The following is a 27,401-nucleotide window of genomic DNA, read 5'->3' on the forward strand; positions in this document are numbered from 1 at the left end:
TTTATATGTTTTAATTTTTTTTCAAACATACTTAAAAGTTTTAAAAACCTAAGATGTTAGGGCGACTGGGTGGCTCAGTCAGTTGAGCCTCCGACTCTTGATTTCGGCTTGGGTCATGATCCCAGGGTCGTGGGCTTGAACCCTGCATTGGGTTCTGTGGTGAGTGTGAAGCCTGCTTAAGATTCTCTCTTGCTCCCTCTGTCCCTTTCCCCTGCTTGCTTATTATCTCTCTCTCTGAAATGAAAAATGAAAAAAAATATATATAAAATGATATACAGAAGAGGATACCAGAGGATTTGAAGGAGAATTCTATAGATGCTTGCTTGAGTAATGAGAAATGTACTAATTGGTTTTTTTCCTTGCCAGAAATCAAACTGGATTAGGTTTTTAGACTTAACTATGTGAAATATGGATATGTACATATTCATGTAGGAATGGGGAAGTTGGATTAGATGAAATCTAAAAAGTCTTCCATGCTTTAGGTTTACTACAGTATAAGCATATACAGGCAACCCTTGACTCACACTGGGTTGGATATGGGAGGATTATCTTAAGTCTGAAGTTGATGGTACAATTTCAAATCTATGGAGGAGGTGGAAGAAGGGAAATTGATGAGGAAGCGAAGAATAAAAACAGAGCAGTTGAGAAAAAACTGTAAAAAGGTAGGGAAAAAATAATTTTTGTCTTAATGCCATAGAAAATTAGCTGATGGAGAATAGTTGAAAATTACGAACGTTGAATAAAGTAAATTAAGTTAGTATTAGTATGTGAGTATGTGATTATGAAAAGATGGACTAAATTAGCTGTCTTTTCAAGACTATTGGTAACAGAATCAATTAGGGTTCATTATTAGCTATATTAACAGAAAATTAGCCCTTGCTAGCTCCTAAAAATATGAGGTTCTTATAAGAGATGGTGGTCCCTTATCAACATATATAAAACTTGAACGTTTATAAAGCAGCTCCCTTCCCAGAGCTAAACTAGATTAGATGATCAATTAATGGTAAAATGTTACTGTATCTCTTTTTAATATTTCTTGTCAAAAACTTAAATATTCCTGATTCAACTTGTGTTTCTATTTGAGTAATATAATTTGGTCATAATTGGTTTCATTTCGATTGTCTTTACATTTTGGGTACTTATTATCTTTTCTCTCATCCCCTGGGAATGCCAAGTACCAATTTTTGCTATTTAGCAAGTCAGTAAGGAGCTTCCCACTGAGTGCCTTAATTATTGTTAATTGAATATTGTAAATGGTTTTTCAGGATCACCATCTTGTGACATTTTTGTCAGTTAGCAAGACTTAAAGCACCAAGAATCCCTTCTACCCCTTTCCATACAATCATCATATCACTAACTATAAAAAAATACTCTCCTCTTGTCAAATGTCAAGTCACATACGTGCTTCATATGGTATTTAGAACATGGTGGCTGCTCAATGAATATGAAACAATAGCTGCCCTTTTATTTTATTTTTAATGTTTATTTGTTTAACAGAGAGAAAGCAAGAGAGAGAGCGTGCATGAGTGGGGGAGAGGCAGAGAGAGAGAATCTCAAGCAGGCCCCAAGCTGTCAACACAGATCCTGACACGGGGCTCAATCCCACAAACCATAAGCTGAAATTAAGAGTCGGACAAATAGCTCTCCTTTTTAAATGGAATGATTCCCAGGTCCAGTCTTCGAGGGAACATCCCTTTCACTTTCCCGAGCTCCCACAGTGCATCTCATCCAGCATGGCAGGCCTGGTGCTCTAGGGTAGAGCTCATCCTTGTTCATGCACCAGGACCAAGCTTTCTAGTACTTTTTGCTGCTCTATAATCAAAAGAAGGAAAAAATTGTAAATAAAGAGCCTCAGAAAATCTGAGAATGTCAAAAATGCTACAAGCAAAAAACTGGAGAGTGGAAAAATCACTGAGTCAGCCTTCCTATGTACTTCTTGCCTTACAATGAACAATAAAAAAGAAATGAGAGGGGCGCCTGGGTGGCGCAGTCGGTTAAGCGTCCGACTTCAGCCAGGTCACGATCTCGCGGTCCGGGAGTTCGAGCCCCGCGTCAGGCTCTGGGCTGATGGCTCAGAGCCTGGAGCCTGTTTCCGATTCTGTGTCTCCCTCTCTCTCTGACCCTCCCCCGTTCATGCTCTCTCTCTGTCCCAAAAATAAATAAACGTTGAAAAAAAAAAATTAAAAAAAAAAAAAAAGAAATGAGAAATTTATGATGTGCCTTTTGAACTTTCAGACTATGTCTCCAATTTTTTAAGGGGCTGGGGGAGAAGGCTTCAATGTACTGAAATTGTATTGGAGGTTGGTTTTAACTATGTAAAATCTTGCCTTCTTTATGATTTGTTTTCTTGCTTGGTCAATGAAATCTCAACCATCCTTAAGAAATCAGGACCAGAAGAAGCCTTGAGACATAATCTAGAGTCCTTTCCCATCATGGTGGCCCATAAATTACCAAAAAGAGAATGAGAGAGTGAGAGTGTATATGTCTCTTTGGAGGGATAGGCTTCCACAGAATTGGCTTGGTTAGTAACCTAATAGAATGTAAATGGCATTTTCTGTCAGGACTTTTGCCTTGTACCTAGTCAACTGTTATTAAGTTTGGCAGGTTTCAGATTTAGAGACAAATTCAAGGCCCACCCTTGGTTATTTTCCAAAGTCAAGTTTTATGTACTATGCAGTGATAATTTTGCTCCTGGCTTTTGATTTTTCTTAGGACAATAAGAACTTGCTTTCATTTCTCAACTATTTAATCTTTATTATATAGAGATTTGTAAATCACCTTAAATATTTTATGATAGAAAATGAGTCAGAATGGATAAATGCATGAATAAAATAATAAAAATGTCCTCAAGCTCAAGTTTAAGAGAAAATTTGCTAGCTCTGAAGAAAAGCTAATTATCATTATTTTGTAATAGAGACAGCAATCAGAGCCTGCTTACACCCCAGACACTTCTAGTGAGAAATGCCCTGAACACAGCCTTTTACTTCCCACCAATCATTTGCTCCTAGGAATTGGACCAGAGGCAGACACCTGACCTGAAGGTAACCATTGAATTGGCTAGAAATGGCCTCTAATGTAACCTGGAACCAATAGGTGAACGGGACCAGTCAGATTCTGTCTCCTGAGAATTGAAGGTGCAGCAAGAATGTGTTCATTAGTAAGAGGGAGCTCAATGGGAAGGACCTCTATTAGGGAGGGTCCCGAGAGCCATAATGCCATGTGCACACTGGTCGAGGAAGCAGAGACTACAAGGAAGCCACGAACGTGGTCAGGGGAGAAAAGGAAACGAGTCGAGTGGGCCTACCGGATAGATATGGGACAACAGCAGGACCCAGAACTGCCATTCTTTCTGGAAACTTCAGCATCTGCTTCCAGTCCACATGCATTCTCCTGGTCAACCTCCCGTTTCTCCAAGGAAACCTAGCAGAACCTTTGTTGTTTGCAGTTCAGAGTCTTAATATGTGTCAAAGCATTTTCTTTTCCTGTTTTTACTCACTTGTAAAGTTTTTACTTGATCACTTTGCGCTTTTCATTTCCCCAATAATACTAAAAATTTCTATCTCATAAAACGATATTTGTGAGCAGAAGTTTGAAGGAAACCAACAGAAAGGGCTATTATTCCCATTTCCTTGTCTCTAAATACCATATTAAAAATTCCTTGATATTTACGAAAGGAGATTCGCTAACTTCCTCCAACGGCTTGCTTACTTTTCTTACAAAGAGTGGAACTCATCTACTGTGAGGCCCCACTGTCTGATATTTGCATATACTGGGGTTTTCTCCACTTTTTCAAGTAGCTGTGGGTGGAATATCTGGCTTGACTTGATTTCTGCCTGAGACATGCACTGCGTCTCCACTCAGTGCTTCCTTCTTTAGGGCTCAGTTCCCTACACTAGAGGCCTGTTTATCTGGGGGCTATGGGAGGAGCATATCAGCCTGTCCCTACACATGAGCTGAAACTTTTTAAACTGTAAACATGACAACAAACAGCAAACATACTGTGCTGTAGAGAGATCCAGAACTTTTGGTCCTTCCATGTCCTGCAAGGGAACACTGGTGATTATCTTGATGGAAATGTAGATCCCATGGGGGTTCTACCACAGTAGACACCTTCTTAAGTCACCGTGTTCTCCTTGTCCTTTATTTATTAGTCACTTCAGGCTTTCAGAAATAAGCAGACATTTGAACCCCTAATGCTTCTCGTTTTCATTACTTCTGTTTTCTTTGGGCCCAGAATACCTGCCACACAGAGTCCAAAATTTTAAATAATTCACGAATTTGTCAATGTTTAGTTTCTTTTGGGGGTCATCTTAGTGACAACAATGACTATATAGCAAATCAAGTCAGTTGTGCAAAATCCAGTTTGCTCATCAGCTGAAAACATCAGGAGGACTTTTCAGTCTGAATATGTTCCAAGAAGTATAATTCTTCCTCACAGTCCGATGCATGTTAACTAAGATTGAGTCCCAGCTAATGGTGGCCGGATTTGCCACTTTATCTTTCAGGGCAGGGTCCTCTTGTTCTTAACCTTGTGAACTACCCACACCTTCTCTATTGAGAAGCTTGTTTTGTAAACCTTTGGCCTACTTTCCATGGGAGAACCCTAGCTGCTTAACGGTACTTTTGCATCAGCCATCCCCCCATCCAAGACATTCATGCCACCGTGTGGTGCATAATGCTCTCATTCTGCTCTGCTGGAATGTCCTCCTTCTCCTGGCCAGCTGTTGAGGCCCAGCTTAAGTCTTCCCTTCTTTCCAAATTCTCCTCTGATTTTTCCAATTCTTCTCAACTCTCACAGCCTTATCCATCCGTATCATCTTAACTCATTATTATAAACTGCAATGGATTGTTGCCTGTATTTGGCAGGGCAGACCCTCCACCAGATCACAAGCTCAGAAACGGAACTGAACTATGGCCTTCACTGTGAGCTTATGCTCCACATCTTTTGCACATTAGTTCTGATACACAAAAGAGAAAAGTTATGGTTGATATACTGCAACTGCATTTTCTTTGCATGTGGAAAAGCAGTAGGAAGCACAGTCACTATAATCTCCTCTATGGGAAAAACTAGAGGGGGCGTGAATCACCTTCCAGATTTGAATTGTTCTGGAAAAGGACCCTTTATTCCCCCAGGAATTGCCCTTGCAGGAGGGCAGCCTGGAGAGAGAGGGCAGCTTTCCAGTTATCCACAAACTTGCTTCCTTAAGTTGTTCTAAGGGAATGCTCAGGTGCTCTGATGTGCCCCGTATTCAAGCGCAAGTATGAAAACCTACTCTAAAATGAAGCCTAAGTGATTTTTAAAATCATTCTTCTGAGAGTGGGCGGGGGAGCACCCACCACAGAGGTAGTGACAACCAGCCATTGTCACTACCATGGTGTCATTGTTCTCTTCCTCCCCAACTCACAGGGCATACCAGTCGCAACTGAAAAGTAGTCTCGAAATATTTGAGTTGAAATGTTACTAGAAGACTTTCTTAATTTTCAATGTTTATGTATTTTGCATGTCAAAGATGCAAATTTATTTTTACCATGCAGTCCAATGGCTCCATACTTTTTGACGATTAAGGTTATGGTGGCATTTGCTCACAGCCAGTAAGTTCAAGCTTGTAAGGCAAGCCCTCCAAAGCTGGACTAATTTCCCCTAAGCCCCAGGACTGGAAATTAGGTTACTGCCACTAGGGTTTTCACATGACTCAACCCTTCTCCTAGCTCTCTCTGCTGAGGCAAAGCATTTAGCTCGCAATCCGGTCAATGCCTTCAAATGAGTTCATAATTGGGAACAGGCTTTGTAAGTGTCCCCTTCACTGTGGGAGCTTAGGTCTGACAGCAGCAACCAGAGAGAGAATAGCACAGAGAGTTGCTGTCTCTGAGCCAGCCCATAGGACTCTAGGACAGAAGACCTTCCAAGGCCTTGGCTTCTCACTCTGTGGTAAAGGGAGGCAGTACCGCTCTTTATTACATGTAGCGGCCCTGGAGGAGCAAAAGACATGGACAAGTCACCTAACCAGCTGCAGGATAAGCAGAAGCAGAGTGGCGGAGGGAGGAGAGGGAGGGGGCAGGCGAGTAGCCTCATCCAAGTGGGGAGCACAGTAAATGCTGAAGTCCCAGAGACATGCTGAGGGCAGGCATCCGGGCAGACAGGCTTCGGAAAAAACAAGGTCTGGGCTGGGTTTGCCATTGCAGCTCTGCTCTGGAGAAATCTCTTTTGCAAGCTTGAAGTACCGCCGGCTCTGAGGCACATCTGCCATCGTTACGAAACCACAATTCACAAACGACCGCCTCACACCAAACATGTGGAACAGAAAAATAGGATGAATTTAAGAAGTGGCGGGGCACCTGGGTGGCTCAGTTGGTTAAGCGTCCAACTTCAGCTTAGGTCATGATCTCGCAGTTTGTGAGTTCGAGCCCTGCCTTGGGCCCTCTGCTGACAGCTCAGAGCCTGGAACCTGCTTCAGATTCTGTGCCTGCTTCTCTCTGTGCCCCTCCCCTGCTCATGCTCTGTCTCTTCTCTCTCTCAAAAATAAATAATAAACATTTAAAAAAAAAAAAAAAAGAAATGGAGTTGAAAGTCTTGGAGTCACATTCTATGCAGTGGAGTATCGGAGTGGGCTCTCTAGAGCCAATGCCTCTCTTCCCAACTCCACATCCGGTGATGTCAGGATGATGCCTTGAAATTGGCTATTGTTGGGACATTCACACCACAGAAATTGGCAAACAGTAGGGCCACCTGGGTGGCCCAGTCGGTTAAGCATCTGACTTGGGCTCAGGTCATGATCTCATGGTTTGAGACTGAGCCCCACATCACTGTCAGCACAGAGTCTGCTTCAGATCCACTGGCTCCCTCTCTGTCAGCCCTTTCTCTGTTTGTGTGTGCTCTCTCAAAAATAAATAAATGTTAAAAAAGAAATTGGCAAACAATAAAGCTCAGTGTAGTGGGTGTTTTTCCCCCTGCCAAAAGTGACATTTACATACATGCCACATGAGCCGTGTGAACCTTGGGTGATACTTATTTCACAGAGGGATTAGTGCAAATGAGATACTTAATTTGGAAGTCCTCTGTAACCTGTAAAGTTTCTACATGTGTTAGTTTTTATTATTTGAAATAAAATGTTAAATATGAAGCTTTAACATTTATTAAAATCTAAGTGTGTAATTATTACCTTTCATTGCAAGCTTCAAATATGATATAGGACAAGATTTCAGAAAGCAAAACAATTAGGAAGCAGCCTTTTTGTGTTGGTTAAAGCTATTATGTGCAAGTTACAAAACTCCTAACTCCAACCGGCTTCAACAGTGAAGTGAGTTCACTGTCACCTAAACTAAAAGGCCAGAGAGAGTGCCAGCTTAATTCAGCTAGCTTAATCCAGAGGCCAGGCTAAGCCCAGCAAGTCAGATGATGCCATCGTAGAGCAGGAGGACCATATGTTCCTGTTTGCCCAGGATAGTCCTGTTTACGCATCCTATCTGGTTTGGTGTATGTCTTGCCCGGTTTCATTCTCGAAGTTGTCCTAGTTTAGAAGATAAATGATATGTTTACTTAACCAAGGTTTGCTCTCTCTGCTCAGTTTTTTTGTGTTGCAGGATTCACCCTCAGGTATCACAAGACATGTTTCCCCACCCGTTCCCTGCAGTTCCAGCCTCTTCCACGCAGAGAGCATAAGATCTGTAGAAGCTGCAGACCCCATAACTTCATACCACCCAATCTAGTGGGACAGAAAATCTCTTCCAGTAGCCTGTGCAAGTGCTGGGATTCACTGCCTCTCCCTGGTCGGATTTGGGTCACATGGCCATTGCTGAAACATCCCTTTGGGAACATGGATTCACCGATGGATTTAGTCAACTGTGCTCACACCTAGAGTAGGCCTGAGAGAATTCCAAACAAATCACCCAACTGAGAATGAGGTGACTTCTCCCAAGGAACAGCAAGTAACTGTCGGCAGCAGAAGAGGTGAGTGGATACTGAAGAGGGAACAAGAATGATCCGTGGCCTTGCAGCGCAGTAAAAGTGCTGGAATAGGAATGAGCCGACCCAGCTTTTAGCTTTTCCACTAACTAGGGTTGGGATGGTGAGCAAGCCCTTGCATGCCGTAGGCCTCAGTTTCTTGTTAGGTAAAGTGGAAGGGTAGGACTAGAGAATTTCGAAGGTTCCATTTCGCTCACCATGTTTAATTTATGGCTGTGTCCTCTCATTAGTCTTCAGGGTTATCAATTCCAGGTTTATTTTCATACCGGATTTTTCTCACTGGGCCTAAATAGAACTCACCTTGGCTTTATTCCTGATGCTACAAAACTTCCAGCTCTGGTGGAGATCTGAAATGTTCCATTGCTCCTATTAAGTAAATCATATTCTTTAACTAGCTAACTTTCCCCACAGTTTACAACTTGTGTCAGACCCCGGGAAGATTTGCTTTTAGTTTTCTCCCTGTGAACCAAACAAGTCATAAAAACAGATTTATATCATGGTTTCCTTACAGCTGCATTTTATCCTGGGTTTCTTAAATCAAGTAATTGACTAACATAATGGCTGAATGAATAAAACACGGCAGCAATGAGTGACTGCCTTTAGCAAACTGAGAGGGAGTCTTATTATTTAAATGTTCCTGGTTATATTAAGTGGAGCAAAAGGCTTGGAATGGAAAGTGAGAGAAATAGACAGCCAAGTCAAAAACGCCACCAAGCTGTAAATAAAATATGAAACTGGCTTGGAAAGGGAGCTTTACTTCGAAGTCAAACACTGATATATAGTCCCTAATTGTGGGACGTTTGTAAAAGGTGACATGACACCTGTCAATTATCTACAGCAGCCAGGAAATGTAGATTACATGAATAATTCACCAATCCAGTGCCCTTTGTTGCCAAGCCAGCTAAGCCCAGTCCATAAAATAACTGCTGATAGGAAAGAAGAAAAAATATGTTTAAATCGCAAGAGCCGTATGTTACACGCGGAAATGTTTTCAAGGCAGTTTCATTATACAACTATGTTCCAGTCAGCACCAGTGGCTAAATAATTAACATGGGAGCTTTTATCAGGTGTAACAAGGGAGGGGGCTCAGGCTCTGGAAACTTTATAGGTCCCCTTTGGGAGGCCACAGAAGAGTCTTCAGTAACAGAAACATATCGTTACGTATCATCATTTCTCACCCCACACAAGTAGCACACAACCCTTTAAAAAAGCGAAGTCTGAACTTTTGTTTTGGAAACATGGAATCATAGAATAATACATTTGGCAGGTCACTTAGGGATAGCCTACTCTATTGGTTTTTAGAAGCAATGGAACCCTTTTTTTCAAAGAAAACCTTATGTGCATGTACACAACCTAAGACAGATAAAAGTGGGATGATTTTAGCTCACTCTGGGAGTGGTGGTGAGGAGGATTATAGATCCCTGGGAACTGCCTACTTAGCAGCCCCCTGCCCTGCACCTCATTCCCTACCCCTGCCCAAGCACCTACGGGGATCCAACAGTCCCATTTCACAGATGAGGAAAATGAGGCTCCTGAGAGGCAAAGGGGGCTCCTTGAAGTCCCAGAGCGAGTCAATCGCAGAACTGGGACTGGAAGCCAGACTGCCGCCACCCATGCACCACATATACACATGTACGACTGTCAGGACAGCTTGTCTACACGGCCACGTGAGCTGCCAGGATTTGGAGAAATACCAGTTCTGCAGCTCCCAGGACCTCACAAGTGAGCTTGAGGAATGGAAACAAGTGACTCTTTCATCTGTGGCCTGGGCCCAGGCAGCCTGATACCTATCCTCCCCCTACCGCCCCCACTTTCATGTTGGCCACAGGGCCAGGGTCAGAGGCCACAGGCCAGGTAGAAGGTGGGGCCTTGCAATACCCAAGGGACTGGGCAGGCAGCCATAGGTCACTGGAGCCAGCCATCCAATCCACCTGCTTCTCTGGGCCGTAAGAACAAGCCTGACTGGAGAGCTACAGGGGGCGCCAATTCCAGGAGCAAATCCAGTCACCGCAGAGAGAGCTTTTCTCACCTCCACAAGATGGTTCATTCCTGTAACTTCCTTCCTACGTAAAGGAAGATCCCAGCAGACTAAGAGGGACAAGAAAGAGGTTCCATTTCATAGAGTGTATATAGAAAAGAAAACTTCCTCCTCATTTTAGGTTTATTTACTACCAAGGTTTGGCTTCATCTTTGAAAGTTTGCAAGGTGGTTTCATTCCTGTGTAAACCCACTAGGTACAAGTGCTTTGACACAGGTTTTCTCTAACCTTGTTATTTTTCTCTAATTGTTCCAACTGATTATATATATATATATATAATATATATATATGGCTTATTAGATTATATATATATATATATATGGATTGGATTGGATTATATATATATATATGTATATATATATGGCTTATTAGAAGGCTATTGGGAAAGAAAACAAACTTTCTGATGCAGATTAAAGGCAAGTATAATTTCAAGACTTGCTGAAACTCTCTCTGCAGTCAGTCCTCACTTTTAGAATGAACACATGATATTTAGTTATACATAGAAATAAAATTGTGCTGCTAGCTTTATTGTGAAGAGCTGAGGTTGAAAACTGCATGTTTTCACTTTGATCATTCCAACTAGCACAAAGCAAGAGAAGTTGGGCATCTTGATATTATGGCTGCTTTGAGACTGATTCTCTCAGTGCGTTATGCTACTTCATCCCTTTGACTGCAAGGCTGCGGGAGTTTCTTTCAACAAATGGAGTTCATTATTAAATGAATCAATGGTTATCTAAACCAATTAATGCTCATTCCAATAATGTTTCAGTGTCTCTCAAGAAGAATCTGGAGAGCTCTTCTCTAGTAAGAGGCTGGTGGACCTAGAGCAGCTGAGGGTGAATTCTGGCAAATGGACAGAACTTCCTGAACCTAAGTTTCCTTATTTGTAATTTGGGTGCCATGATGGTGGTAACAGTGCCTGTCTTACAGAGTGAAGGTGAGCATTATGGCTACCTCATTGCCTGACAAAATCTTTGCCCAGGTGGTTTGTAGTCTGGGCTCCCAGAAAGCTGGGGCTGAGACAAAGGCTCACATGCAAGTTCTTTATGGTCATGGGATTCCAGGGACCTGGATGAGAAATGGAGGAACCATGGAGGAAGGAATCAGGGCCTGTGGCCTGTATGAGCATGCATGTTAAGTTGGCTACTGCTTAGGGTTTTCATATTTAGCAAATAAAAATACTAAACACCCACTCAACTCTGAATTCTAGAGAAACAACAAAGAATCCTTTGAAATACGTATGTGCCATGCAATATTTGGGACATAACTTATCGTAAACAAATAAAATTATTTGTCATTTATCTGAAATGCAGTCAATGGAGCACCCTATACTTCAGATGGCCTGCCACTGTTACTAGTGATGGGTTGCTTGTTCCTGTAGGACTGTCTGAGAAGTTGTATGAAATCTGTCTTGGGATTGAGCCATTTGTCTGCATTCTCTGTTTGGCAAAGTCAATGTTCCCCATGGATTGTAACTTTTCAAAGGCCTTCTGTGTTGTTCACTTGGGGTGAGCAGATTCCCATTCCGTTCTGCACGGTCAGGTAAGAAGCCTTCTGTGAGGTGCTGTGAAGCTGCTTCTGTGTGAGGCTGATCTAGTAATGGTGGCCAGATACAACACAGTGGAGGATGTGCCAGAGGCATTCACACAGGGGGTGAAGTGCAGTGATTAACAGCACAGATCTTGGAGCCAAGAAGGCCTGCGTTCAAATCTCAGCTCTGCCAATTACTAAGGTAGGTCATCTAAAGTCTCTGTGTCTCAGTCTTCTCATTTTTAAAATGGGGATAATAATAACAACACTTAGTAGGCTTATTATGAAGATTAAAAACAAATACAGAGTTCTCAGAATGGTCCCTGGGACGCTGTAAGTGTCTGTTTCTATTATCCTGACAGTAGTAGATTTCAACACTGTAGCTTGGCAGCTGGCGTATCTTGAACACATCGCAGCCGTCAAATTTGATTTGACAAAATTTACCAAACTTGATTGATGTCTAGAATACAATTTTTTTTTTCATAAATTTAGCTAAATGGTATCACCTTGGTTTGTTTTGGTTTTATTTTTTCCCCAGCACTGAGAATTATTTTCTGCCCTGACTAGTCTTTTATATAATCAGAAAGGAAAGGTTTTTCACCCTCCATTGAGCCTGTGGTCTCCCCCTAGAACCAGCTAGATGCTCTGAGTCTCCCAGCACTCACTCTCAGGGTCCTCCTCCATCTAGTGCCACAGGAGCTGCTCAGTTTGACACAGTCGGCTGACACGGAGGCAATGGTATGCACCCACGGAGGTAGCAAAATTAAACCTTGAGTATTGATCAGAATATAAAATCATGTCCTGTCGCCATATACTGAGATTAATAGCAAGTTTCTACAATTCTGTGAAACTTGCTTCTTTGGCCCAGTGTTTACTTCTCAGTTCCTCAAGTGGCCTGCCAAAAATTCTAAAATTTGAAACTGGGCCTTCAACACAAAATTGCTGAAAAATGCTGTCTTAAAGAGCCATTCAGGCTATGTTTCCTCTACAGAGCCATCTTCCCGCTCTGTGCCGAGTTACAACTGGCCCTCCCATGCTCTTGGGAGACCTGCTAACAGCCTCACTGGTAGCCCTGACTGTGGGGTGTCACACTGGCTTGTTTGGAGGTCTGCTTCCCTGAGGCTGCTGAGCTCCTTAGGATGGGAGCCATGTACGTTCATCTTTGTATCTCTAACCCGCAGCCCACATCTGGCACAGGCTGAGGAGCAGGGCTGCCTTATCCAGTAAGCATGGTAGGCTCAGGGTCCACAATATTTTTTAGGGGACCGTGAAAATGTTTGATTTTTCTTAAAATCAGAAGAAAAAGACAGGATTGTTAGTATAGAACTTTTATTTATTTATTTATTTAGTTAGTTAGTTAGTTAGTTAGTTCTAAAGGTTTTATTTTTAAGTAATCTCCTCACCCAATGTGGGGCTCGAACTCAAACCCTGAGATTAAGAGTCTCACACCCCATCGACTGAGCCAGCCGGGTACCCCATAGAATAGAACTTGTTTTACTTTTTTCTTCATATCAGAAAAATGAAGGATTGTTAGGGCCACAAAAATTTATTAGACTATTTTAATGTTTTGATTTTTTTAATGGGGGAAGGGCCTAAGAACAGAGAAGTGCCTAGGGCCCACAAAAGTCATGATGTGGTCCTGGTGTTGAAAGAATAAGTAAACAAATGATTAAATATTATAATGACTGTTAAAAAATGGTTTACAAATGACAAAGTGCCATGAAAATGCAGCTTATTATTAAAAGCTGACAATTTTATTGCTGTTGTGAAGTTCTCTTACCCATTAGGACACTATACTCTAAGGAGTTTCAATTATTTCTCTAAATTCAAAGGTTTTCTTAGTCATATTCATATTCTTTCTTGCTGTGAAAGAAAAGCTTTAACTGGCTTTATGTGAGGAATATTTTAGTGTGGACAGGGGAGGGGCAGTAAAGGCACAGAATATAAAGGCTCTGGTAATCAGAAGAGCTATCCCCGTGTACCACACTTCAAAGGAACCCCTTATATGAAAAGCTGAGTTCCTACAAAAGGTACACCAAGATGGCTGTTGTTTTTACAAAAAAAAAAAGGGGGGGGTGGGATTCCTGAGCTTTAACCTTCATGTATGTGTTATCAACATCCCATGACGTTGCCTCACCTCTGAGAAAAGTGAAGTCCTGTACTTCTGAGGCGATCTGGTGGTATATTCTATCCTTTGAGTTGGTTGATGAAAAATGAACAGTTTCTCTCTTGGCAAATATAAATAGAAGGGACACTGATGTCCAGGATATCTTCAAAGAGATGCTAAGAATGTTCTGACCTGAAGATCACTTGAGGAGATGATACTCAATGTGAGCTTCCTCATATTACCAAGTAACTACATCCTTATCTTGCAATCTTGAAGGGTCTAATTCATATCAAAAAGAAACTTCACTTTCTGAAATTATTCTCAGGATATTTACTTTATTTATTTATTATTTATTATTTTTTGAGAGCATATGACCTGGGGAGAGCAAGAGAAGCTTAAGCAGCCACCCTGTGGAGACTGATGCGGAACTCGATCCTACGATCCTGGGATCAGGACCTGAGTAGAAATCAAGAGTCAGATGCTCAACCGACTGAGCCAACCAGGCGTCCCAGGAGAGTTCCTTTAAAATGTGAGTTCTCATAGTGCATTTAAATGTGAGAGTATAAAATGACCATAGGTGGTTACTTTAGGAAAGTTCTTCCCTCTTTCCTTTCTCTTCTGAGTATTCTATAATGTGGCTATAGTAGACTCACAAGGATAAAACAAGTAAGAGTTACAATTTATGGAGTCCGAAACCCTGCTCTAAGCTCTTTACATACATTTTCTCATTTAAGGAGAGAAATTAAGGATGATGTAATTTGCAAAGGGTGTTTTACAAAACTATTGAGAAAGAGGATGACATGTTCCACTGATAAAAATGGCAGAAAAGCAAAGTAGACTATAAGAGAAAACCTGCTATATTATTCCCTTCTTTCAGTTTTCAGTTGTATGTTTACCGGCCGGGCTTCCGCACGGCTTTGTTTTCATTTGGTGCAGAAGGCAGAGAAAAGCCCTTATGAAAGCAGAGTCTGATCAGAATGGTCATGATCGGGCTTCCCAGGAGATGGGCAGCCAAAGAACAGAGAGCAAAAGGAATAAAAAATTCCAGCAAATGAGTAACTACCACCTCTTGAGGGTCTCCAGCTATTCTAGACAGCCATTCTAGGCATCTTACATTCATGAATAAGTGTCACATTGGACAACTTTGGGGAAGGCTCCTGTGTTCCAGGCACTATCCCAGGCATTTTTATGTTTATTAACTAATCTTCCCAATATACCAACAGAGCAGGTCCTATCATTAGCACTCTCATGTTAGAAGCAAGGACAGTGAGGCAGAGAGAAGCTCGGTGTCTTGGCCAAGATCACTCAACCAGTAACGCATATTGGTCTGGAAACCAAACCCTGGAGTTACGCAACTTAACGTGGGGCTTGTAACAATTTTAAGAAGTAGGGACTTTCATTATCCCATTTGACTTTCGGAGAACAGGAGATTTAGAGATGCTATATGGTTTCCTGGAGTTTACCCAAGCAGCCGGGCCCCTGGGCCCACGCACTGAATCTTTTCAACACACGGAGTCTCCCTGTTCAGGATGGCACCTCCAGACTGTCGAGAATGGATATAACAACAACAGAGAGAGGTTGGTGGCAGAGAATAGAGGTGAACTGACACGTGGGGTTGGGGTGGGAGCACAGAAGAGGCTCTGGGGAGTATGGAAGAAAGGGAAAGGGGACGGCCTCTGTGCTTTACAGAACAACAGCGAGCTAATGCAGCTTTCCAGGACACAAGAAGACGAAGCAAATCAGAAAATACACGAGGCAGAGAGTTTTAACAGAACCATGGGGACAGAAGAAAGGGGACAATAAAAGTGCAAGGAAAGAGAAGAAGGTGAACAAACTGTAAAGAAAGCTGTGGTATAAGTGCCTGGGAAAGTCTGGAGCCACCAGCTCCTGGAAGGCCAGCGTTGGGTGGGCAAGGTGACAGCTCACTGCTCATGCAAAGGCCTCTTGGGGCTCTGTGCAGATGGCCACGGGCAGCCCCCTCTCTGTGGGGGTGACGCACACGTGAGGATTGTAAGACGAGGCCCTTGGGGCTCTGTTCACAATAAAAACATTGTACAGGCCTTCTACACATGACTCAGTGTGTATTGTGTGTCTGACTGAAAGAAAGATCGGCTTTACCTGCAAGTGCGAACGTGTAGGCTGAGTTGAAACGAGTGCACAATTACATAAGAAACAAAAATACCTGGGGAGCGAGCAGTCTACTGCCTTCCAGGGGACATGCAGAATCCCTAGAGGAAGAGTGCCAGGCCACTCCTTTGCCAACTGCGAGAATAGCTGTGGTTGGACAGGGTGTTTTGTTTTGTTTTGTTTTTACCCTGGCGCTTGGCACAGAATCCTGAGCACCAAGTGGGGCCCCTGAACCCTGCCTGACACCAAACCTTGCGTTAGCTAACGTCATTCCTGTGTTACTTTGAGAAGGACTGGAAAACAGCAAAGGGGAAAGGGAAAGAGTCATTCAAATTTGTCTTATGTGAGGACTTTATGTGCTAAGCCTGAGAGAAACAATGTAATGTTTGAAAGTAGGGGGTCTGGGGAGAGACATAGGTTCAAGCCTTGGCTCCATCATGTCTTAGCTGTGGCACCCTTGGCAAGTGACTCCATCTTGCTGGATCTTCATTTTTCATCTATAAAATGGGTGTAATGGTAGGACCCACCTCAGAGAAGCTGGTAGGTGTAATGGTAGGACCCATCTCAGTGTGAGAACTGTATGAGATCATGCAGGCAGATAGCTTCACTTAGAACCAGGCACCCAGCACCCAGCAAGTGTTCACCAGTGTTACCATCTGTAAATTGAGAGAGATAACCTCCCCAGGTCCCTCAAGGGACTAAGGCTGCAGCCAAAGGTTAGCAAAATGAGGGCTTTTTGAAAAGTACTTAATAATATCTATTCTCTCTTTGGCAGTGTGATGAAGTAAAAACAATTATCGACATTGAATTCATTAAAAGACTTAGATTCTGGGATCGCCTGGGTGGCTCAGTTGGTTAAGTGTCCGACTTTGGCTCAGGTCATGATCTCACGGTTTGTGGGTTCAAGCCCTGTGTCGGCCTCTGTACTGACAGCTTGGAGCCTGGAGCCTGCTTTGGATTCTGTGTCTCCCCCTTTCTCTCTGCCCCTCCTCTGTTTGTGTTCTGTCTCTGTCTCTCCCTCAGAAATAAATAAACATTAAAAAAAAAAAAAAAGACTTAGATTCTGGTCTCTGGACCTTCATCTCTCATCACTCAGTGGGGGCATTAACTAAGTTCCCTTTAACATCCCTTTCAGCTCTGATAGCCAGTGCCCAGTCATCCCCCTGACTGACTGCAGCAGGAGGGCAGAGAACCTCACTCTGGTGGGCTTGTGACTGTAGCTCCCATCCCCTCTGGCCTGCCAGGGCCCCAGGTGATGGGATTCAGAGAGGCAGAGAGACAGAGAGAGACAGAGAGAGAAAGAGAAGGAGGAAGGAAGGAAGGAAGGAAGGAAGGAAGGAAGGAAGGAAGGAAGAAAGAAACACATACCTAGGAAGATGTCCCAGATATTTTAAGTGAAAAAAAGGCAAATTGAAGAACTAGAAATAATTCTGTTGAATAAATATTCAAGAATAATTTAAAAAATATAGATGTGTGTGTGCAAGGATTATCTCTTGGGCAGGATTAAGAGAAATTTTACTTTATATTTTACACAGTTCTGTATTGTTTGAAACGTATACTATGAGCATGTTTTATTTGATAATCAAAATAATAATACTAAAGACGTGAACAAAACTAAAATGTGTTTTTTAAAATTTATTTTAGAGAGGGAGAGAGTGAGCAGGGGAAGGGCAGAGAGAGAGAGGAAGAGAGACAATCTTAAGCAGGCTTCATGCCTAGGGTAGAGCCCGACACAAGGCTCCATCCCGAGACCCTCGGATCATGATCTGATCCAAAACAAAGAATCAGAATCTCAACCAACTAAGCCACCCAAGCACCCCTAAGACATGTTTATTGTAGACAATTTGGAGGGGAAAAGAAGAAAAATCACTTATAACCCTCCCCCAACATAGAAATATTGCTACTGACATTTTAATTTACAACCTTTCAGTCTTTTTTCTATATGTTTATAGCATAGAAATATACATACATATTTACAAAATGGAATCACATTTGTCCATGCTGTCTTATAATTAGCTCCATTTAACAATATATTGTTTGTATGTTTCCATGTCATTAAAGTTTCTTCTACACTCTACAGCACGATTTTAATGACTGCTTCTTTTTCCATATTGTATGTGGCCAACTTTGCATTGCTGCACATTTTGGCTGTTCTCCGTTTTCCCCCATTGTAAGTATTGACAGGCTTTTGGAGAATAATGAAACGCTGAAATGCTTGGCTTTGTTTCTCTCTTTGGGTAGAGGTGGCTGCTCTCTTTTCTTCTTCCTCTTTGTATCCTTTAGCTTTTGGGTGGAGGCCCAGAGAGCTCCACAAGGGGTGGTGTGTGTTTAAGAAACTCAGCTAAAGAAACAAACGGATCGCAGAGAGCTCTGAACCTACAGTGTTGGGAAAATGCTGAGCGCTGTAATTGGCCTAATGTTGCTCCCGTGAGAGATGCCATCTGCCTAGGCCTCCAAAGTCCTGGCCAGGATTTTAACTTTTCTCATCCAGCTGATGACAGACAAATATTCCTCACTTCAACAGTTATGCACAACCCCCAAAATGTTTCCTCAAGTCTGTCAAACACTCATGGGAAGAGACTACCAGCTCATCCTTGAAGACGGAGAAGCAGGCAAGGTCACGTCAGCAAATCAGGACCATGGGCTTTAAGTTTCATTGAAAAGATAGCCTCTTGGACAGCTCTGTTCCCTGCTCCCTGAGCCAGGCTGTTGGTCCAGTGGTGACTCAGGAAGGAATGCCACTGACGAGCCACGGGCATGCCAGGGAATTATTCGGCACATGCCAACAAGTAACCTCATATGATAATCAAACGCCAGCCAATCTGCGAACACTTTGCGTAACAGCATATTTGGATTTGGGGCTTAGCTTTCAAAGCTTGAGTTTCACGTTTGCCCGAGCACATTCCCAGCCTCCTGGGGCCTCTCCTGTGTGCCCTGCCTCTGCTTGCAAGTGCAGAGAGCAGTTCTTCCAAGAGCCAGAGCTTGGCTCTCCCCTCGAGGTAAAGCAGAACTCTGCCAGGGATCAGCGGGCACTCATCAGTCTACAGTTCTCAGTTTGGCCAGCACTGCTTCTCCATATGCCCTGTTTCTTACCAAAAGGCCAGCAACGTGGGTGATGGATGCCTCCTTTTGCTGTGGAGACGCTGAAAAGTCATTCCTAGTATTGTCAAGGTCTTCGATGCACCTCATCCACAAGAGAGATTTGTTGACTGACGGCTGCTGGTATAACAATGTCCTATCCGGTCTGGCTGTAGGAATCGGCAAAGTATTACCGCATCAACAGGTATCTGGGCTATCCAAGAGCCTCAGAAAGGGCAAAGAGGCTTGCAAATTTTAAGACTCCTTACTCCTGGCTCTGGTCCTTCTCCTGCAGATACCCTGAGAGCCAAATGTTTGAAGGATTTAATTTTGGATCCACAAAAAGGTGATACACTTCCGGGCACAGATTTGCTACAGAATGACAGCCATGCCCTGAGGGGTCTTGGTGAGCTGGGTAAATGACCTGGCTGTGCACCACTGCCCCCACCCCCCCCCCCCCCCCGCCCGTCTCACCAGTAGCATAGGTCAAGGTTTCCTTAAGGCCTTGGGTGTCTGTATACTCAAGATGATACTGAACATGAAATATTCAAATAGCAATACCTTGGGTGAGAGACAAAGTCTAGTCAATGATCTTCATAATTCTTCCAGTGAAGAAGTTGTCACCATGAAGTAGGGCTTTCAAAGTGCTCCTGCCCTTGCCACAGTGATCTCAGAGAGAACTCTGACCTCCCCAGGAGAATGTTGTCATGAGCAGAGTGCCCAGGTTAGAGACACCAAGAGCTGCAGTGTCAGTCAGCTACATCAATGACACAAAGCCTTCCCCAGGAATAAGTTGATAAAGACTTAGTACCTGAACATAGTACTTCCAAAAAGAAATAAATCAGTAATTAGAGATCCTGAAGACAGAAGCAGACATTCCAACGCAGACCTAATCATAAGACCTCATGGGATGTTCAAAAGTTCTCCAGAGTAGGTATGAACAGATTTCCTTTGCCCCATCAGTTAGGCTGGGTAGAAGCCTTACTGTGTCTTCCTAATTTTAAGCACGGATGACAGAAAGCAGGGGATGCCCAGCTGAAGGAGGTGTCAGTACTTTTTGTAGCATAGCGTTTATGTGCCAGCCACGGTCACAAGGTCATTAGGAATGTGAAATTCCTTTCAAAGTGGAAAAATATACTTGTTCTCTTCTACAAGTGAAAGAGTAAATTCACAGTTAATTATCAATGCTTTATTAGTAGTTTCAGGCCCCACAAATCTCACCAAGTTAAACCTCCACTACGTATATACAAGAACATAAAAAGTGGCCTTCAGTGATGATAACGGGAGGAAAGAATAAATCTGGGAAATTCTCTGCATAGGTCATTCTAGAAATTTATCAATCCAAAGTCCTTAGATTATAAAGACAATTTCTGAAGGTTTAAGAGGTGTACTTCAAAGAGCTACTTCTTTAATATGAGCTGTGTGAAGATCATTAAAAAGTTTTAAAGTCACAGGACACATAAGAACGCCTCAGGTTCACAAGGAAGATTGGAGAGCTTAGAGTGGAAGCCCAGGCATTTGGCCCAGATGTTTGCTGCTGATTTCTGAGGCTGGTGGGTAAGGATCTATTCTCAGGAAGGACCCAGAAGAACCTCTGCACAGTGCCATCATGCAGGCAAACTCAGTGGCCTCTACTCCTAAAAATGGGACCACTCAGCTTGGCCGCAGCTGGCTGAAGCACTGGCTTTCCTTGTGGGCAAGGTTGTTTCTGGAGCTTCTTGTCTGAGGGAGGTAGGGTCTTGGGCGCCCATGTCATCTCCCAGTCATGTTGCCCACGAGCAGCACTGTGAGGATGTCCTCGAACCGATCCAATTCCCAATCCCATCCCTTCTATTTGATGAAACCCTACAAACACTAAGAAAATATATGCCATCCCACCTCTCACTCTGCTATTTATCTGCTTTTTTCTTTCATACACTCTCTTTCCAATTATTGGGCAATCATGTCCAATTCCAGGAAACCAATGCTTATTTTACCTTTCTCATCTGAAGATGAATAAGGAGTCTGCCTTCTCTAGTCCAATGCATAAGGTGGACTTTCTCAACTCGTCCTCCTCAAGGCAAAGTCGTTGCCAGTCTTGTGTGTTTTAAGTTCACACACATCTTTTTTTTTTTTTTAACGTTTATTTATTTTTGAGACAGAGAGACAGAGCATGAACGGGGGAGGGGCAGAGAAAGAGGGAGACACAGAATCGGAAGCAGGCTCCAGGCTCTGAGCCATTAGCCCAGAGCCCGATGCGGGGCTTGAACTCACGGACCGCGAGATCGTGACCTGAGCTGAAGTCAGACACTTAACCGACTGTGCCACCCAGGCGCCCCTACACACATCTTTTTTTTTTTTTTTTTTTAAACGTTTATTTATTTTCGACAGAGAGAGACAGACCATGAACGGGGGAGGGTCTGAGGGAGGGAGACACAGAATCCGAAACAGGCTCCAGGCTCTGAGCTGTCAGCACAGAGCCCGACCTGGGGCTCGAACTCACGGACGGACCGCGAGATCATGACCTGAGCCGAAGTCCGCCGCTCAACTGACTGAGCCACCCAGGCGCCCCTACACACACACATCTTTTAAACAGTATATATGTACGCAGACGTGGCATCCCCTCTCTCAGGAAGGTAGGCTCCATCTGTGTGGGTCAAGCAATATAAAGACTGCCATGGTTATCATCTCTGTTTCATTGACAGTGTTGGGGGAAGCACCCGAAATGGGCATATTGCAATTTAGAGGAACCCCTGGCTACTTTTGTTATTTTCTTTCTTTCTTTCTTTCTTTCTTTCTTTCTTTCTTTCTTCCTTTTTTTTTTATCCCTGGCTACTTTTTTTTTTTAAGTTTACTAATTTATTTTGAGAGAGAGAGAGAGAGAGAGAGCAAGTACAAGCAGGGGAGGGGCAGAGAGAGGGAGAGAGAGAATCCCAAGCAGGCTCGGCACTGTCAGCACAGAGCCTAACAAGGGCTCCATCTCATGAACCGTGAGGTCATGACCTGAGCTGAGACCAAGAGTTGGACTCTTAACTGACCGAGCCACCAGGCGCCCCAATCCCTGGCTACTTTTAAAGCTGGATCACCATGTACATATTCTGTAAGGTCATCAGTGACAGCACATTGGTTGCCGTTTCTTGAAAATGCTTCTCCGTAGAAGTGTTCATATGTGCCTGGAACACTGTTTCTGCTTTCTTAGGTGCCTGTTTATTCCCCACACTGAAGATTCCTTAGAATCATTGAAGGTAAGTCTTTTGACACGGGTTAGGGGAAAGTGAATGGGGAAGAGAATGAAGAAAGGAGCTTAATCATTTAAAAATGTCTATAATTCTTACTCTTTCCCTGGGTCTGTCACCTTCTGTCTATGCCTCGGTTTCCTCACGTGCAAAACTGGGATGGTAATAGGGCCAAGCTCAGAGAGGTGGAGGGTACAATGGGTTACTATTGGTTAAGTGTTTTGAGCACTGTCTGGGGCATAATAAGTGCTCTTTTTGTCCCCCATCCTTATTTATATTCTAATCACTACATAAGGAGTCAGAGGGGCTGGCCTTTGGAAGGAGAATAATTCTTCATGTCAACACCACCATCACACATTATTGAAGAGATTTTGGTGTGAATGGGGCCATTTGACACCCCAGCTTCCTGTGCCACATTTCCCCTACCTTTCCGAGTAAGCTCTCCTTTCCCTAGGCTCAAAGTCTTTCTTTTATCTACTGTAAACCACAGATAACTTATCAGGTTAGTCTGCCAGGGGAATTCGTATCTTAATAAGACTCAGAACCTTAAGTGAAAAGGTGTCATTTATTAAAATTTCAGGAGGTGAGGGGGTGGAAGGGTGTTTCTAGAACCCCTCAAATCACCCCCCCCCCCCCGATGTAGTTGCTTCATTCACGTACCAGTGACACTGACCCTGGCAGGAAGTCACTTGTACTTTTCACTAATTGAGGTCCTGCCCTCTTGAATCTTGCAATCTAAAAGAGAGAACTTTGATCCGGGGTGATAATAAAACAAGTAAGTAATTAAAGCCCAGGGATGCGGATTGAGTAACTGCTCTGTCCCAGGTATTGGCATGGAGGTGCCGGGCGCACTGAGGTGGAACCAGACTTGTTTGCCTTTTAGAACCTCACGGTGTATTGGAAGGGACAAAATACATCAGACGGTGATAAGGAAATGTGTGTGAGTAAAAGGAAAAGAGGTGTGTGTTGACAGAAGACAGCCTGAGGAGTTTAGCAAACAGGAACGTTCCTCAAGAACTTGAAAGTGTTGGAGGTCTTTCGAAAGGGCTAGTTGTACACTGCCTGGAGGCTAAGGTAGGAACTGGAAAGGGACTTAGGCCAGCCCTTGCTAGCTGGAGAGTTAACTGTATGCTTCAGCACAAGGATCTTGGCTGGAGAGAAATGGGAGCCAGAGCATCGATGACTCATTCTCATCTACTTGACATCATCTTCAGATTTTCGTTTAACTTTTCCCATCCACGTCAGATGCCCCTAATTCTTGGGTGGTCTGCTATGCCACTTCCTGCCAAGTCCCAGCAACTTTATTCTGGGTGGAGGTCTGGGGGTACTGGATCTTATTTCAAAAGGAGAGGGGAAATTGAAACCAGAAAAGCTTTGTGACAGACTTTAGGAGATTCTTTTTTTTTTTTTTTCCCCCAGCACAGGTTTCTCCAGGCTGGTATCTCTAGCTTAGACTTTCTATTTTATTTATTTGTTTGTTTGGTTGGTTTGGTTTGGTTTGGTGAGAGTTAACTGTTCAAAATGGAAGTCCTTTTATAATTCAATCTAGTTATGCAAACATAGCCCATTGATGTTAACAAGTAGAGACCAGATGCAAATGATCCACTGGGGCATAACATGGAATAACTAGCAGGAGCTAAAGCAGGCTGTCTCCCCACCACCCTATTACCTCATAAGAATTCCTTCCATGTGGAAATGAGCATGAGGAGAATTTTAAAAAATAATAAAAAACAGGACTTTTACGATGTTTCAAATGGCCTTAAAATGACAGCAGTAGTGGAGATGCTTGGATCACACAAGATTGCCATATAAACAACTGAAGTCATTCCAGAGTTCTGTGGAATTAGGCATGCGTCCCTAAGAAAGGTTAGGTGCCTACATCTCATGAAGGATAAATTGATTCCAATGGGAAAACAGATTCCAAACGGAGGTCACCGAGTCAGTGATTCATACCCAGGTCACACGAGAAGATCTGGTTCTCTGCAATTCATTGAACAGGGCATCGCTGCCATGATGAAATTTTATGCCGTTCCCTGCAGCACTGGGTGTTTTAACTGTTCTGGATAGATAGTCAATCAGTTGTTATGTGAGGCCGAATACAGGGAATCCTAGAATGGCAATGGTGAGGCCATTTTCTGCAGCAAAGAAAGTTTTAGTTGAGTAAAAGAGCTAGGCAATATAAACAAACTTACAGGGAGTCACCAAACCTCTGAGCTGGCCACCATTTCTGCCTGCTTTTCTCAAAATGCCATTGCCTTATGAGTGGCTATTTGATCAAGAGGCCTAAGTCTTGACTAATGTGGTGGGTCTGATTTTCTGCTTTCAGAATAATTCTTTTTTATTTTAAAAGGGTTTTTTGTTGTTGTTTTTGGTATTTGTGTAGGTGTGTGTGGGGAGCGGGGGTGAGGTGCTCCAGGACTGTGAGCTCTGTGAACCTTCCTAAGTGGCTGAGATTAAGATGAGAAGTTCTTGGGGGCAGAGGGTTGGCACGGGGATGGGGGCAGTGGGGGAGAGAGCATTACTTTGTGAGGAAAGCCAGAGTCCAGAAAAGCATTTGGGTGAAATCTTCCTGATTTAGCTCTGGGACAGAATTAGACACAACCAGGAAATCCCCAAAAGGTACCCAGTAAATGTTGGCAGAATGAAGGTTAACCAAAACTCTGAAGCTCCTCTTGCGAGATTGTCCAGCTCTTCAATGTTCTCAACAGGAGTTCTTCCTGAAGTCAACCCTAAATCTCTCCTCCAGCATCCTTAGCTCATTTCTCTCTCCTGTTCCAAGGAGAAATAAGATGCCGATACTGCTATTCTTAGGCCCCAATTAAATTTGTACATATTAAAATCTGCCCTCAATCTTCCATTTTGTGGGCTACATAACCCCAATTTTGTAAGCTTTTCTTTCAAAAAGGTAATTTCAAACATTTCCATGTGCCAATCTTCAGAATCACAAATATTTAGAAATAACTTACAGGTTACCATATAGACGTAGCCACACTGAAATGAATAATGTACTTAATTCATGAAGGTGCCGCTTCCTGTTGAAATCCCTGCATCCTGGGCAGTGGGGGGCAGCGCTGCAGGTTTCTGCCTTCTCTCTGGAGCCTGGAAGGAGGTGAAAGCTGATGAGCCAGGCTAATAAGATGCAGCCTCACACTGATTAAATGTCCATTTTCTTGGGGGAAATGGCTGACAGGAGCAGGATAAAGCTGTCAGGAAGCTTGTAGCAATTTTCCCAAATCTACCACTACCAGTGAGCTTTATTTGTGTGCTTAGAGCTATTATTAGCAAAACAATGGCTGGAAAATGTACCAAGGAGAAAATTAAGAAATGACAGGCTTGTTTTTAAAAAGAAAGAGAAAAGTTTCTTTTGTTAAATTTTGTTAAGTTTTTTTGTTTTGTTTGTTTTTTTTTCAGCAGAAAGTTTCACTTAGCAAAATACATCGTCCAACCATGGCGTCTGGGTGAGGAAAGTGAACGAGCAAGAGTGAGCTCCGGTTACCTGTGTGGAGGCATTAATTTCAGCGGCTACTGCCCAGGTGGGAGCATGAGCTCAGGGCTCTCTACAAGGGATGCGAAGGGGGGATTTAACAGTACAATGTAGAGTTTGCCTTAAAATCCTAAAGCCACCTGTAAGCCATGGTGTAGGTGCTGATGGGGTAGAGAGGGCATGCAGGAGTGCAGTGGCGAACAGAGAGAGCTGCTGTTTTTCCAAAGTAACAGGGGTACCTGGGTGGCTCAGTTGGTTAAGTGTCCAACTCTTGGTTTCTGGTCAGGTCATGATCTCGAGGTTCTGGGTTTGAGCTTCGTATCAGGATCTGGACTGACAGCTCGGGGCCTGAAGCCTGCTTCAGATTCTGTGTCTCCCTTTCTCTCTGCCCCTCCCCCACTCGTGCTGTCTCTCTCTCTCTCTTTCTCTCTCTCAAAATAAATAAACTTTCTCAAATAAATAAATAAACTTAAAAAATAAAAATGCAGGAGCGCGTGGATGGCTCACTTGGTTAAGCGTTCGACTTAGGCTCAGGTCATGATGTCAAGGTTCGTGAGTTCCAGCCCCCTGTCGGGCTCTGTGCTGACAACTCAGAGCCTGGAGCCTGCTTTGGATTCTGTGTCTCCCTCTCTCTCTGCCCTTCCCCCATTCATGCTCTGTCTCTCTGTGTCTCTCAAAAATGAATAAATGTTTAAAAAAATTTTTTTAATAAAATAAAAATACAAAAGGAGTAACAGAGAGGTATCTAGCTAGGGTTGTGCTGTTCAATACCGTAGCCACCAGCTACAGGAGGCTATTGAGAGGGTGCATTGTGGCTGGTCTGACGAGATGGCTATAAGTGTAAAATACACACTAAAGTTCAAAAGAGTTTATACTAAAAAAAGGATGCCAAAAACATCATTAATTGCTCTTAAGATTGACTACATGTTGAAATGATATTTGGGATAGATTCAGTTAAACAAAATATATTATTACAGTGAATGCTTCAACAGGGATGAACCTTGAAAACATGCTAAATGAAAGAAGCCAGATGCAAAAAACCCACACATTTTGTGATCGCACTTGTATGAAGTGGCCAATAGGCAAATCCATAGACAAAAGGTACAGGAGTGGTTGCTTAGGGCTGGGGGGGAGGGGGGGTGGTTTGGAGGGAAATGGGAAGTGAGTGCTAATGGGTATGTTTTTTTTTTTTTTTCACGAAGTGACGAAAATGTTCTAAAATTGATTTTGGCAATGTTGCACAGCTCAGTGAATATATTCAGTTGTATATTTTATTTCTTTTTCACTTATTTATTTTTATCTTTAAATTTTTGTCTAGTTGTACATTCTATTTTATTTTATTTTATTTTTTTAATTTTTAATTTTTTAAAAGTAAGCTCTACACCCAACGTGGGGCTTGAACTCACGTCCCTGAGATCAAGAGTCACATGCTCCACCAACTGAGCCAGTCAGGCGCCCCTCAGTTGTACATTTTGAAATGGGTTAATCATATGGTATGTGAATTATATTTCAATAAAGCCATTTAAAATAATTTAAAAATTTTGGAGGCAAAAGAGCTAATTTTACCTGTTTATTTTAAACTTTTAACAATGAGCTACCAGAAAATTTAAAATTACTTAAGTGGATGGCAGTATATTCTGCTGAAGCCTGTGGGCTAAGCAACCAAGGGTGAAGCGGCTATGGAAATCTAGGGCTAGTGCTGCCCAAAGTGAAAGTCATAAACACAGGGCAGAGGACCTGACAGAAAGGTTCACCTTTGGTGCAGGGTGAGCAGGAATGAGGGGTGAGGGAGAACCTGACTTGGAAGGTTGGGGGTTTTGAGGATAAGGGTAAAACTCGAGGACTGGGACAGGCCTCTG

At 43.1% G+C, this 27,401-nt stretch overlaps 1 long non-coding RNA gene across 2 annotated transcripts in view; it reads left to right on the forward strand.

Moving 5' to 3' along the window:
- The first annotated feature begins 6,490 nt into the window (after positions 1 to 6,490).
- LOC123606177 overlaps positions 6,491 to 27,401 on the forward strand; it is a 33,693-nt gene continuing 12,782 nt past the window's right edge. Inside the window, exons 1-4 of one of the 2 annotated variants that reach the window (XR_006716144.1) lie at positions 6,491 to 7,948; positions 11,544 to 11,733; positions 14,004 to 14,167; positions 25,470 to 25,591. This is a non-coding gene — a long non-coding RNA (uncharacterized LOC123606177). The remainder of the gene's footprint in view (positions 7,949 to 11,543; positions 11,734 to 14,003; positions 14,168 to 25,469; positions 25,592 to 27,401) is intronic. The other variant, XR_006716145.1, reaches the window with a different exon arrangement.

The sequence above is a fragment of the Leopardus geoffroyi genome, chromosome A1 (assembly GCF_018350155.1).
Source record: "Leopardus geoffroyi isolate Oge1 chromosome A1, O.geoffroyi_Oge1_pat1.0, whole genome shotgun sequence".
Lineage (NCBI taxonomy): Eukaryota > Metazoa > Chordata > Mammalia > Carnivora > Felidae > Leopardus > Leopardus geoffroyi.